The sequence below is a fragment of the Zalophus californianus genome, chromosome 1 (genome assembly GCF_009762305.2).
Source record: "Zalophus californianus isolate mZalCal1 chromosome 1, mZalCal1.pri.v2, whole genome shotgun sequence".
Taxonomy (NCBI): Eukaryota; Metazoa; Chordata; class Mammalia; order Carnivora; family Otariidae; genus Zalophus; species Zalophus californianus.
This window is the reverse complement of record NC_045595.1, coordinates 156,372,149-156,386,006: the sequence shown is the minus strand read 5'-3', so window position 1 is coordinate 156,386,006 and position 13,858 is coordinate 156,372,149. Positions and strand designations below refer to the sequence as shown.

General features: G+C 37.6%; 1 protein-coding gene across 8 annotated transcripts in view; it reads right to left on the bottom strand.

Annotated features, from left to right (window-relative positions):
- The window catches only part of LOC113916432, a 729,899-nt gene that overhangs the window by 475,778 nt on the left and 240,263 nt on the right, over window positions 1-13,858 (bottom strand). For 2 of the 8 annotated variants that reach the window (XR_004819962.1, XR_004819961.1), the window contains exon 5: window positions 6,928-7,009. The exons of the other annotated variants lie outside the window; for them this stretch is intronic. The gene's annotated coding sequence lies outside the window, so the exon portion shown is untranslated. The remainder of the gene's footprint in view (window positions 1-6,927; window positions 7,010-13,858) is intronic. 8 annotated transcript variants of the gene reach the window in all.

Below are 13,858 nucleotides of genomic sequence, written 5' to 3'. Positions count from 1 at the left end.
CTACAAAGCCTGTACCATTATCTAGAATGACAGCATAGCCATTGTTCCAGCTGCCAGAGCCCTGCGTGCTCGCTCGCTCACCCGAGGGCCTGGGAGGAGAATAAACTAAGCAGATGAGATGGAGACTGATGCCTCCATGCCGCCACCACCTCACACACCACGCACACTGTTCGGAGTGTCTGGACACACGCAGGCAGGTAAACCTAGAGAATGGGCACTCCATGTTGGCGGGAGGGGAAGAGGCTGCCAGCAAACAGGGCCTGTTTATTATTTAACAGTTGGTACCGCTAGAGGCCTGGCACTGCTATAGAGCTCTCTCTGTTTCAGTGCAAGTCAGCCTGATTATGAGAGCGTGTGAGCCAAATTGTGTTTGCCATAGTCTGTGAGAGCCTCAGTGCCCCCAACAGACATGGAAATTCTTACAATAGCTCTTGTCCAAACAGAGGAAAGCATGCCTGAGATGGAGGTAAAGGGCTCCACGTACCAAAAGCTTGTCTGATCATCTGCTCAGTGTCTCAGCATATACCTGCTTTTCGCCGGCTCAAGACCAGTCATTCCTCTTCAGTGATACAGTTGCTACTCCTCTGCTTTTGGTTACTTTGTTTGGGACCTAAATCAACCAAATAATGTGTGAATCACCCATCTACTAATGTTGCTCATGCTGTCCTGCATGCTGTGGCTTTCCAGCAAAAGAATCTGCTACCCAGGACAGCTACCTCCTACTTGGCCAGGACTGCCTCACAGCAAGTCTCTTCTCTGCCAATGTGGCCACAGGTGGATGCCTTCCTACAAATCCAATCAGCAGGATAATGTGCTACTATCACAAGAGTGGACCTTAATGACAAAGAGCCCTGCTTAGATGGTCACCCCATTAACTTTGATTTGATTATTCTGCCCCAACAGAACACTTGGCTTTGCAACCACAGATGGCACTAGCCCAACGTAAAACCTGTAGAGAAAGTAGTCAATGGTGGGTTTATACATTTTCAAAATACTAAATTTGATGTAAAAAAATAAACATGAGATAGTATTGAGATAGTCTCTATCTGGCTCCCCAGAAAAGCACTAACTGTGTTTTTTAAAAAAATAAACTAAGGTCAGAGCAGATGAGACAATTGTGATAACTAGGCAACATAGATAATCTAATCATTTCCTTTGAAATTCAGCATAAATCAACATTTCTTTTCATGTGAGAACCTTGGCTTTTATCTTCGATATACAACCAAGGCAGCCTTTGATACTTATGTGACTCTTTTCTATACAACTATTTATAAATTTGAGATAAAACTGGCTCCATATAAGCTAGTTCAATATTTTGAAACTTAATTGTTCCTTTCTCTATGACCAGGAGTAAATCAGCAAATGCTTTCTACCAAAGCGGATAAAGACATAGCAAACTATCTGTCTTACTTGAAACTGTATACATTAATTTTTTTGTTTTTGTTTTCTAATTGACAGTTCATATTTATATGCTTATATAATAAGCTCTCAAATTTAAATGCCGCTCCAAAAAAATACATGCTGAATATAGTTAAATAAAAACATAATTTTATATTTTCACTTTATTGTGTTTTCCCAAGAAAGTAGTTATCCTTGGGTCATAGATTATATACACATACACAATAAATAAAACTTTACAAAAACAGAGAAAGTATGAAAAAATAATTCTCTTTTTAAAATGAAGTTAATCCCTAGTTTACTTCAACTGCTTCCTCTACTGATCAGAGATGCTTAAGAAACAACCCCAAATTAAGGAAGGTAATTCTGGAATTAAAAGGCTTCTTCCAAAACATCCTGCATATGACAATGCTCATAACTACTAGATAATAGCAGAGCCATGGATCCCATCACAGGTTCACACAGGGAATGGTGCTATATTGGCCATGACCAAAACGTGAAAAGAGATGGTTCACAATGAGCAGATTAAAAACAAGTGATGTTTGTTTACCCTTGTGCTAACACACTTCACAACTGGTAGGCAGACACTAATAATAGTTCACACTTGTCGAGAGTGTCCTCTGTGCTAGGGCACTCTTCTAAGAACTTCACACGTATGTACTTATTTAACAGCCCCCCTCAACAAACCTATGAAGTGGGTACCGTTATTTTCTCCATTTTACAGATGAGGAACCTAAGGCACAAAGAAGTTAAGTAACTTGCCTGAGGTCTTGCAGTAAGTAAATAAAGGGGCTGAAATGTAAACTACAGTGGTCTAGCTCCAGAGTTGAACTGCAATCACCATGTTTGTTCTGCTTTTCACAATGATAATCATTCCATCTGAGGTTTGTGTTCACTTTAAAGCTGTGCAGTCCCCAAGGCTTATAAAGCAATTTAAAACTGTCTAGTGCATGGCTCTAGAATCCTCTCCTTGGCCCTGCCATGGGCAGAGCATGTCTGGCATACCAGCCTGATTTGTATGCCCTAATCTTGAGTTGAGGAAATATATGCACAGGAGTCAAAAGAGATGTCTTTATATCTGACTGTACATAAATGAAGTTATTTTTTCTTTTCTTTTTGGTGCAATAGTTTGTTTTGGCGGAAGGAGGAAGCACCTATGGGTGTGGGAGGGTTTGTGTAAAAGGAGAATGGGATCCTTTCAACAACCATAGCTCTCACCTAGGTCTCAAAAAAAAAAAAAAAAAAAAATCTCCAGGAATGAAGAGGAGATCTGGGAAGATTGTGAAGCCCCCAAATTTTATGGACAGATACAGCTTTCTGGGAAAAGAATATGAACCAGGAATCTAGTCCAAATCCCTTAGTTGAGAGATTAAAAACAAAACCAAACAAACAAACAACCCCCCCCCCACACACACACATAGAGCAATGAATGCAAACATTGCAAGGAGTAGCAGAACCAAACCTAGAAACCAAGGCTTCTCTCATTATCCTCTCAGTCCTAACTCTGTCAGCGGGCGGGCCTTTGAGGCAGAAGAAACCTGAGTGAAGGATACAGAGACTATGAGTGCCTCTACTCAGCTCCTCACAACTCAGTTAAGCAAATAATGAGAAAAAAATGTCCCCTCATGAGAAAGAAGAGAAATGCCAGAGGAGTCTGTTCTTGACTACTCAGTGCTAATAGAAAAAAGTTGAGGACACATTTAAGAGATAAGAAGGAAAAATATTCTCTTAACAAAGTTAACAAATTGATTTGCTTAGCAAATACACACACACACACACACACACACGCACATTTTATTTAGTGCTAGCCCTGAAACTTTCTAAATTTCTATTTCTCTTAGATCAATTTATATTTACCTAGAAATCATCCATTGTACCTAAAATTTTCAAATTTATCTGTAAAGTATTCATTATAATTATTTTAATTTCCTCATTTCTATGGTTACTTCCCCTTCTGTATTGCTAATTTTGTGCATTTGTGGGCTTTCTCCTTTAGTAATTAAACCATGTGATATTGCTTTGTTATTCTCTTTGAAAAATCCAAATCTTTGATTTATTAGTGTCTCTCTTCAGTTTCCTAATTCATTAATTTCTGATATTATTTTATCAATTCTTTATTTCTGCTTTGCAGATTTGTTTTTTCCTTTTAACCAACTTCCTGAGAATGCTAATATATTAATAATTACTTTTTTCACATCATTAATATGATGTGAAAGTACTTAAAGCTACGGATTTTCCTCTGAACACTGCTCTATCTCCATATGTGCTTATTTTCTGTAAATTCTGTAATCTCTCTTTAATTCAAAAATGGATTTTACAAGTTTAAATTTTACAAAGATATTATTTTAAATTTTTCTTTCCAATATCAATCTCTAACTCATTACATTGTGATAGAATATGGCCTGAATTTTTTCAAATGTCCTCTAGGCACCATATATTTTTTTTTCTTTTTTGATCTATTGGTATGTTAATTGTAGTGACAGACTTCCTAATAATAAACTGTACATTTTTAACTAAACTGTATCTTTTTAAAAGATGACTTTAGCCTTATGCTTATTGCTATAAAATATATGCTTGATCTTAATTCTGTCATCCTGTTTTACAGTATTTTAAAAAATTGCTTCATTTCTTTCCTAATGATTTGCTTTGTTATTGTGAGTTCTCTTCCTAATGGTTTGGCAATTGTTTCATAGATTAATTCTTCTATTGCAGGGTTTCTCAGACCTAGAGGATTTACTGAAAATACAGATTCCAGGCCTCATTCCTCTCCACCCTAAGATGCAGTAGGTCTGAGTTGAGATACCTTTGTAATACTCATTCCAACAGTCGGATACCAACTCGAGTACACTGTTCTAATGGTTAACTTTATGCATTTAAGAAGGGAAGTAAAGTCCTATTTTTGATTTGATGACTTTAGAATGCAACTTCGGATTCTCTAGAAAATTATGAAAATACTCCACTACACTTCCTTTGGCCCTCCACTCTCTCCTTCCTCTTCACCACCAGCCCTGGGTTGAATTTTTACTTTTAATTCTTCATGTGGCCATCCTCATAGCTTTAGATAACACATCAACATCTCTAGGTTCTATAGTTTGCCAGCTCTAGACAGTATTGACCCCTCATTCCCTGCCATGAAACACAGGCATTCAGTGCACACTTTCTTCCTCCTACCCCGTCTTTACCTTTCAAAGGTCTCAGGTTCTGCCATGTTATTATTTCTATATCATTAAGATTTATACTATTTACACTCCATACCCTGATCCACATCTTGAATTTTCACTTAAAGTATATTTATTGGATGGATATCCAATAGTTAATTAATCTAGTCACCTACTGACATTCACATTGTTTCCAATATTTCCAACAAGAAACAATGCTCTAGTGAATAATCTTGTGTATGTATTCTTTTACTCATGTAGAATAAGTTCTTAAAAGCAGAACTGATAGGTCAAAGAGTATATGTACTTGTTATTTTAGTAGATATTATAACATTTACCTCAATTTGAAGTTATTTTTGGCGTTTTGACAGATGAAAATGCATCTTGATGTAGTTCTAATTTGCACTTCTTATCATGCATATTTTATTTTCTCTCATTATATATGAATTAAATATCTATTAATATGTTTAAGAGCCATTTGGATATCCTGTGTGTTTTCCTCTTGAATTGTTGGTCTTTTTCTTATCTATTTGCAGGAACTCTGATTTATTAGGGAGATAATGTTTTTATCTGAGATAAGAGTTGCCAATCATAATTATCACTTTCTCCCATCATTTTAAAACTATTTTTAAATTCTTTATTTTTTTAACTTTTTCCCCACAATTCTGGGGTATTGTTAGTTCTTTCCTTCTACTTTCTGCATCTAATGAGGCTTTTTGTCCTAAAACAGTTTTATTTTTATTTTTCTCTTCCATTTCTTTCCTGTTCTCTCACAGCTCATTTTATTTCTCTTTTTGTTGTCATTAGATATGACCCTACATATCTAATCTTTGACTTCTTTTTTTGGCGGGGGGGGGGAGAGGGAGAGTGGGGTGGGAAAGGGGCAGAGGAAGAGAGAGAATCTCGGGGCTCGATCTCACAACCCTGAGATCATGACCTGAGCTGAAATCAAGAGTCAGACGCTTAACTGAGACACCCAGACTTCTTATTTTAAAAATGCTACAATTTCTTCTATTTCTTTGCCACTATGGAAAATATATATTATTTTCTGGTATAAATCTTCTCCTAGTATATATATCTTGATCTGCTTTTCCTAATGTTACTTTTGTCTTATAATTAGGTAAGCATGGGTCCAATGCTGGTTTCTTTTTGGTTATTTCTCAATTTTCAGTCAATTTGATCAGCTATTTGCTGAATAAGAGAGGCTGGGGGAGTGAATTGCAGCAGTAGGAAGTTTCATTTTGGTGATGTCTTTCTTAGAACATAGCTTTCTCACGAACTCCACTGTGTCCATTGCTCAAGGGATATGCCTCTGCTCACTGATTTTCCCACTTGGGTTAACAGTAGCCCAAAAGGATTTTCATGAAGTCCTGCATATTACACATTTTATGGGTCATGATTTAGTGTTTCCTTTTCTTCTCCTGAATGTGATCAACAGGGCAAAGTTGAAGTGGTTTCTTCTCCCCACCTTCCCACCCTCATATGCCAATTCTGGTACATGTGGCAAGCTGTCATTTTTCATTCACTGCCACCTTCTCTATTAACCTCTGCTGTAGAATAAGGCTCGTGGATGCTTCCACAGACCACCTGTGGCCTCAAACTTTCCTGTTCCATGTAAGTAATTGTAGCGTGTGTCCCCTGAGGTCATTCCATTTATTTTTGGAGGTTCTGCCTTCTGCGTGTGTTTAATTTACTCTCACCATCCCCTCCTTGACCTAGTCTAAATTTCATAGTATTCCATGGTTTGTGATATGGGATTGTGCCTGCTTCTAAAGGAAGAGGCTTTGGGGCGCCTGGGTGGCTCAGCTGGTTAAGCGGCTGCCTTCGGCTCAGGTCATGATCCCAGGGTCCTGAGATCGAGTCCCGCATCGGGCTCCCTGCTCAGGGGGGAGCCTGCTTCTCCCCCTCCCTCTGCCTACTTGTTCTCTCTCTCTATCTCAAATAAATAAATAAAATCTTTAAAAAAATTTAAAAATGAAGAGGCTTTTTATGTGTGTTGTTTTTCTTTGATTGTTTGCATTTTGCACAAGAGATATAAAATGGGATTGCATTTTTTTATGTATATGTCCTTTTAATTGACAAAAGTAGGACTTCACAGACTTCACTTATTATCTCCTCTCTAACCCTTTCCTCAATTAAGTACTTGGCCATCCCTGACCCCCAAACTGGGCTAATCCACTGTAAGGTGTCAACTACAGTATTCAAATTAGTTGACCATTGCATGTCTCCCTTCATAGGCATATTTGCATTTAAACCCTATGCTAAACTTTGGGCTTCCAGATGAGGCTATGAAATGAAGCTATGGTTGTAGAATGAGAAGTAATATGGTAGATATAGGAAGGAAGTAGAGGACCCCAATTTGTAGCTGTACCATTATCTCATGTGGGCAAGTTGTAAAGTTGTTTGAGTTGCTTTAATCTCTTGACTTTGCTACTGCACTTTTCCTTTTCTTTCTATAATAGAAGAACAACAGGAGAAAGTAAGTTGACTGAACAGCTTCCTTTTAAACATAGGTGTAAATCTTTATAATTATTTCCTATTTTTTAAAACAAAGAAATGACTTGATAGAGTGAAAGTATACTGGAATAAGTACACTGGACTTCTAAGCACTGTGGAAAATAAAATTTTGGCAAATTACTTAAGCTACCCAAGTCTCAGTTTTCCCATCTGTAAAATGGGTATTGCAGTCCTTCTTTTCCTACCATATAGGTTTTCTGTGAGTGGCAAATGAAATAGCATATATCAAAATGCTTTATAAACTAATAAACAACCAGAAATGTACAAGGGACTTAATAATAAAAGATGATCCAGATAAAAATAAGGACTTACAATACTGTCAAAGATAATACAGATACACAGGGCAGTTTACCCGACACAACATATGATTTTGTGATCTTTTTGTGCACTTTTTCTGATTGTTCAGCTAAACTCTAAACTACCATTTCACTTCTCACTGCTTTCTGTTAGTCTGCCTCCAGAAACAACACTTTTTCTCTTGCTGCTTCCTTTTCCCCAGTACATTTATATAGTTCTTGTTTGTTTATTTCTTTGTATTTTTCATTGACTTAAATCTGCCCTGAAAGATAATACTGAGTAATAACAAGAGAATGAAGCTTTGGAGTCAGACAGACATGGTTTGAATCCTGGTGTTCCGTCCTTGTGCTCATCAGTTAACATCCCCGAATCTGTTTCCTCATCCATAAAAATGAACGTTTTCTGTATTGTTATGAGAAAAATTAGATCAGATCTACATAAGTTCTGCTACATAGTTTGGGCTCCATAAACAGATTTTAAAATCAGGAATTCCCTGAAGGGCTATCTAATACATAAAGTTTTTGGAATTTACCAAATCTCATTTACTTTCTTAAAAGCCTATTTTGCTTATTTCTATGTTCTTGAGATTTCATGACACTTGACAACTGATCTATTGCAATGCTTTGATCGATAGCTTTTCTATTCCATGAACCATTTCACTTTTTTCTAAATGGCTCCATAGAATCTACTTTTCCTTATGATCTACTTTCTGTTGATGTCCTTGACTAATTTTATAGTTCTCAAAGTTTCTGTTTCAATTAACATCTTTTTGTCTTCATTAACTTTTCTTTCTCTTATAAAATAACACATCCTAATTTTAACCTTCAGGACATAGACCATATTGTCTCTGTTCACAATGCAGTGGATATCCTGTAAAAACTATACCACTATTAGGTAATGCTTATACATGTGAATGTTCTTGATTCCACAGAATTTATCCACTCTGAGCTCATTCCTTTTCATTCCTCGAAGATCACAGAATATTATTATATAGCAACTATATAATCCTTTGTCATTCTGCAAGCATTTCATAAACATTTAATGGAGGTCTTCAACACACTAGTATAGATTGATCTTGTTATTACTATTGGCAAGAAGAGGAGACAAAGATGGAACGATGAAAACGTGTCAGATATCACATCCCAGGCCACCAGGAGAAACAGGAGTCGCACTCAGTCTCCTATTCTCTGATCTGCTGATACCCTGTCGAGCTAGGGTTCCCTTAGCATTGGAGGAAGAAACAGATTCACTTCCAAGTATTATTATTTGGCAAAGATCTGTTCGGTATTAAAGAGGTGGTTCTCTTTATTTTCAAAATAAGTAAAAAAAAAAAAAAAAAACAAATCCCAGTGATTCTCGGGACTCGGGGTTTGGAAGGGGAGCAGGAAAACCACAGGCCCAGGGCCAGAGAGCAGGAAGAAGGTAAGGGAGATAGGATTGGTTGTGGGTGAATCCTCATCCATCATTACATGGGAGAAATATTTAAAAAGAAAGGCCACTATCTTGTCTCTTCTGAGGCTTCCTCCAGAACCTGTAGGAGAGGAAGACACACCGCTGAGTCTTCATTTGGGGAGCAGCAGGACAAGGCGGTTTCTCCTTAGCCAAATGAACCCCTTCCTGACAGCTGTGGGGAAACGTGTCTGTGCCACTGACTCCCTCTGAAAATTACTCCTAGAATTATTAATGTTTAGTCAATTTAAAAAACCCAGCTTCAAAAGGAAACCAATGTGGAGAGTAATAACATACCAAACTTAATGTGACCTCCTAGAATTTTTGTAGGGTAGCATAGGGTAGAGAGTGGAAAACACCCTGAGTTGGGATTTAGGAGTCCTGATTTTAGTTTCAGCAGTTTCACTATCTGGCTGCGTGACCTCAGAGAAGTAGATTAACCTCTCTGGACCTCTGATCCTTCATATTTAAAATGAGGGAGGTGGTTATTAAGTGATGTCTAAGAGCCCTTCTAGAGGTAAAAATTCCCCAATTTATAATAGTAATAATTAACATTTGATGGTGCTTTACCACCTACAAATGGTTTCCACATTAGCTAATCTGATCCTCATGCCAGTTCTGAGGTAGTATTATCATGATTATGCCCATTTTTAGAAGAGAGACTCAGAAACCACAAAATGGCAGAGTTGGCATTGAACAGATGTTCCCAAGAGGAAAATACCCCTTCAGTAAAAGAAGCAGCTGATGCTAACAAGGATAAGTAACAGCAGATAATTTAGGTTGTGAGCTCTTATTTAGGGGTGCAACAGAATTTCTGGATGCCGCGTTGGGGTAATGATAATCCACCATGTGGAATGTTATCTGATGATGTATTTATCAAAAAAACTAATAAAAAGAAAATTAAAAAAAGATACAATAATTGTTACTGCACTACACCCTAATGAATTATTGTGTTCAAGGTTCCTCCAAAAAAAAAGTAATATTATACTCGGCTTATGTTTTAATTGATTTATTAATATTTTATCACAGGAATGTAATTTAAGCTCCTCATGATTTAGATCTCATAAACCTTTAGCATTTTGCAAATTCAAATTCCAATTTAAAGCCAGGGCGAGCAATTAACTTTTCTATCATCTTGTCAGGGGAGAAGGTTCGTGTTTAATTTGAGACAAAGTGACAGAAATATATATACACTGTATGTATTACTCCAATTTAATTTATGAGTCAGCACCATCCACCTTCAAAATGTAGATTTAATAGAAGGGGAGGAAGAAAAGGCCGTGCTGTCATGATAGGGTTGTGATATCTGCCCTGAATTTCATATGTGTGTGTGTGTGTGTGTGTGTGTGTGTGTGTGTATACATACACAGAGTCCCTGGTTTGTTGAGATATCAGGCTAGACTGATTGCAGGCCTATTTCCAATTCTTTTGTTTTAAATTAATTTAGTAATTATTTGCTCACATAGCACACAATCTCATGGATATCACGGGGAGCTCCTACCTGTTTCCATGCCTACTACTACCCCCTCCTCCCTTCTCAGTTTCACGGAGAGCTGCCCCTCCAGGTTTATCTGAAGCTCGATAAGTGAGACATACTGTGGAAAATACTGCTTTCGGGTCATTTCTTCATTCCCTTTCTCATTTTCCAAAGTGATCTTTTAAATGCTCTCTACCTAAAACAAATAAGCAGACCAAAAAAAAAAAAAAAAAGCCTCCCTACAACTTTATATTTTAATTTACAGTATATGCATGACAAGTTAAAACAGTGGTACTTTCTGGTGATCCTTTACAAAATATTTAAGGACAGGAACAGAAGAAATGAGCTCAAACCACAGAAGGTAGGCAGGTGAACTGAAGGGAAGTACTTCCCTTTGGTGGTTATTAAACACTGGAACAGGGCTGCTGAGAAAGGTTAAGGAATTCTTCCTAGCTCTGTTATCCTATAATTCACCAAAGGCGCACAATGCTCTATGCTGATGAGATGAGTTACATGACATCTCCTCCTTGGTTCAATCAAAGGGAAGCAATTTACATCTCAAACCAGTTCTCTCATCAGTGGGACATAAAGACTGCAGAACAGAGACACAGCAAATGTGCTTATTTATACAGCATCAACTCAGTTGCCACTGTTCTTTATATTTTCCTTTGCTCCCTCCTCCTCTGTATGGTGGCCATTTTGAATAGGATGCTTTAAATTCTAAAGTGAGAGAAACACAGGACTAGGAACAATTCAGGACCAAAATTAACTAAAGATTTCTTGTGATTCTGACAATCACTGGCCTTTGTGATGCTAGGCCAATCATTTTGTTCCATTTAAAAATAAAATCGGATTCCCTTTGCAGACCACAAGAAGGGAATTAGAAGATGGTTAATGGAAAACTCTGGAAGGTAGCCTGACAAATGTTTATTCACTTTCCAGGCATACAATTCTGTGCTACATAAGTGAATGCAGTGCATTTGTCAGAGAAAGGCTATGTTGAATGAGTGTGAGGTCTTCATTCATAAAACAAGCTTATTTTACTAATAGTCTCTATTAATCTCAGCTTAATTATGTCAGACGTTTTGCACTTGCATACAACAGTGAAAATCGCCAAAAATGCATTTAGTGCACCTGCTTAAATGCAGTCATATCCCTAAAAACTATTGCAAGGAAGGAGGGAAAGCTCCCAGAGACATGGCTTTTAGGCAGAATATGGGATTATGGCAGAGGGGTTTAAATACATGAGGTAAAAATGGTAATCATATTCATCAAGTACACAAAGAAGTAAAAACAAGAAGCTCTAGATAATTCTTTTTAGTGGACTCACTAAAATAACAATAACAGCTTGATGAAGAGAACATGATTGTCAAAAGCTTGTCCATTTTACATTTTCTCTTTACATAGTGCAATAAAAAGGGAGCACCTGCAGTTTCAACTTGTGTGTTTTTTTCTTCTTCTTCTGATGTTAAAAGAAATCATGGGACATCATATTTGTTTTAGGAGCTACTAGTCTAACGTCTGTCTTGTACTGAGTCCCTACCATAAAGTTACGTTTGAGCCCTCTGGGAATACCTGTGCTATGCAGACAGCCTGCGGCCTCAAAGTACAGTCTTTGCCTCACACCCCTTTCCCTCATTCAAACACATCAGCCCTTCATCACTTTGGAAATTCGGCTAAAACAGACTTCTCTGTCATGAACCTTTTTAGACAAATTACAACAGAAAGTGTTGTAATTTCCATTACCAGGTTGCATCTACTTTACTATAGATACCAGCCACTACGGCATCACTGTTGCGGTGTCCTAATACTTATCTAAAAAAACAATACCGTTAACTACACATTGTGGATATTTGAAAGTGCCTAAGAAAGCCATAAACTTAATTACACTGGAGGGCTGGTGTGAGCTCACATGAAATCTGAGCTATCGTTATTAAAAATAGAAATTGCATTTACTTAATGCTTCTTACAGTATACTAGTCAACTTTAAACTTTCAAGGTTTTATAATGACAAAACAATATTTTAAAAAAAGCACAGAATATGTCTGAAGAATTCAATAGAAACATTTTACATGCCAAGAGAAGCATTCTTCCTCTTTCCCCCTTTTTACGTTCCGCTCTTTTCTTCCCTCTGTCCCTCCCTTCCCCTTCGTTCCTTCTTTCCTTCCCCCTTTTAGCCCCCTACCCTCTCTTCTCTAATTTGGGAGAGGTGGTATTAAACTTTGAGTAAGGAAATAATATTTTTGTTTCAGAATCTATGTGCTTTTACTATACAAAGCACTGATTTAGAGGGGAATTTTGGGTGAATTCTTATGGCATTCTTTTTTTTCCCTTGGAGTCTACAGCTATCCTTCAGGTATCAAGCTATTTCCAAACACTCCTATACTGGCCTCTAATACTCCACACCGCAGTCTGTGATACACCCTAGCAAAGTAGTCTTTTATGAAAGACTGCAATAGCCAGTGAAGAACTACTTTTTTTCAATTACTTTTGTAAAGACACAGGGTAAACTACAGTGGAGTTCGAGAAAGCAAAGGTTCAAACTGCACTTCACAACTACAGGGCCACCGATGACGTCAGCCCCTTGCTGTTCTACATATCTAGATTCAAGTCTGAGGCTTTAAACAATCTTTAACAGACAAAACAGGACAAGGGACTAACCTGCCTTTCATGCTCCAATACCATAGAAGGTACTAGAGAAAATCTGTTTCCACGGATGTCTATCACTGAGAATACCTAATATACAATTATGAAATTGTATGACAAAGTGAGGATGTGACTATGTTTCACAACATGATTTGCCATAGGCCTCCATTGAGGAGACAGCAAATCCAAGTGTGTCAAAATTCCATTTTCTTCTATTTTCATAAAACTTTTTAAGAAATGTTGCCATATTATAAGGAATGTCAGTATTTTCAGAACACTCAGAGGTTTCCTGAGGCAGAACAACATTACAGATTACATTACAACAGACGTTCCTCATATTCATGCATCAGTTAATGGGCAGGAGGTGCTTATAGGTGCCTGTGAAGGTAGATGTCTTCTAAGTTGAGAAAGGCTAAAAAATAAAGAAGCACCTACAGTGCTGTGCATTCATTTATTTCACCCTGTGGTCACCCTGCATCTCCCACACCGGTGACGCAGGGTTAATCCCACCGGTGTAAGAGATGTATTAACTGTCTCGTGGCATTCTTTTCCAAAGCACTTTCAGAGGAATAAACTTCAGGTCTTATCAGAGGAGTTACTCCTGTGCCACTTGACTGAAGGCATTCAGTCCTTCCACGGTTTTTCTAAAATCAAAAGTAGCATGATGACACCTTAAAATCGAAGACTGAAACTCACACTGCAAGGATGCCTTTTAATGTCCTCCAGCCCTATAAGTTGTATAAGGAAAATTAAGTGTGCATCATATGGGGGGGTCAGTTTCTACCTGGTTCTTTAGGATTTTAAAGATTGTCAAAGTTCGTAAAGCTTTTCTTCTTTTCCTGGGACACACCAAACTAAGTCCCACCTCAGGCCCTGAGAACTTCATCTTACTTATGCCTGGAATGTTTTTTCTCCA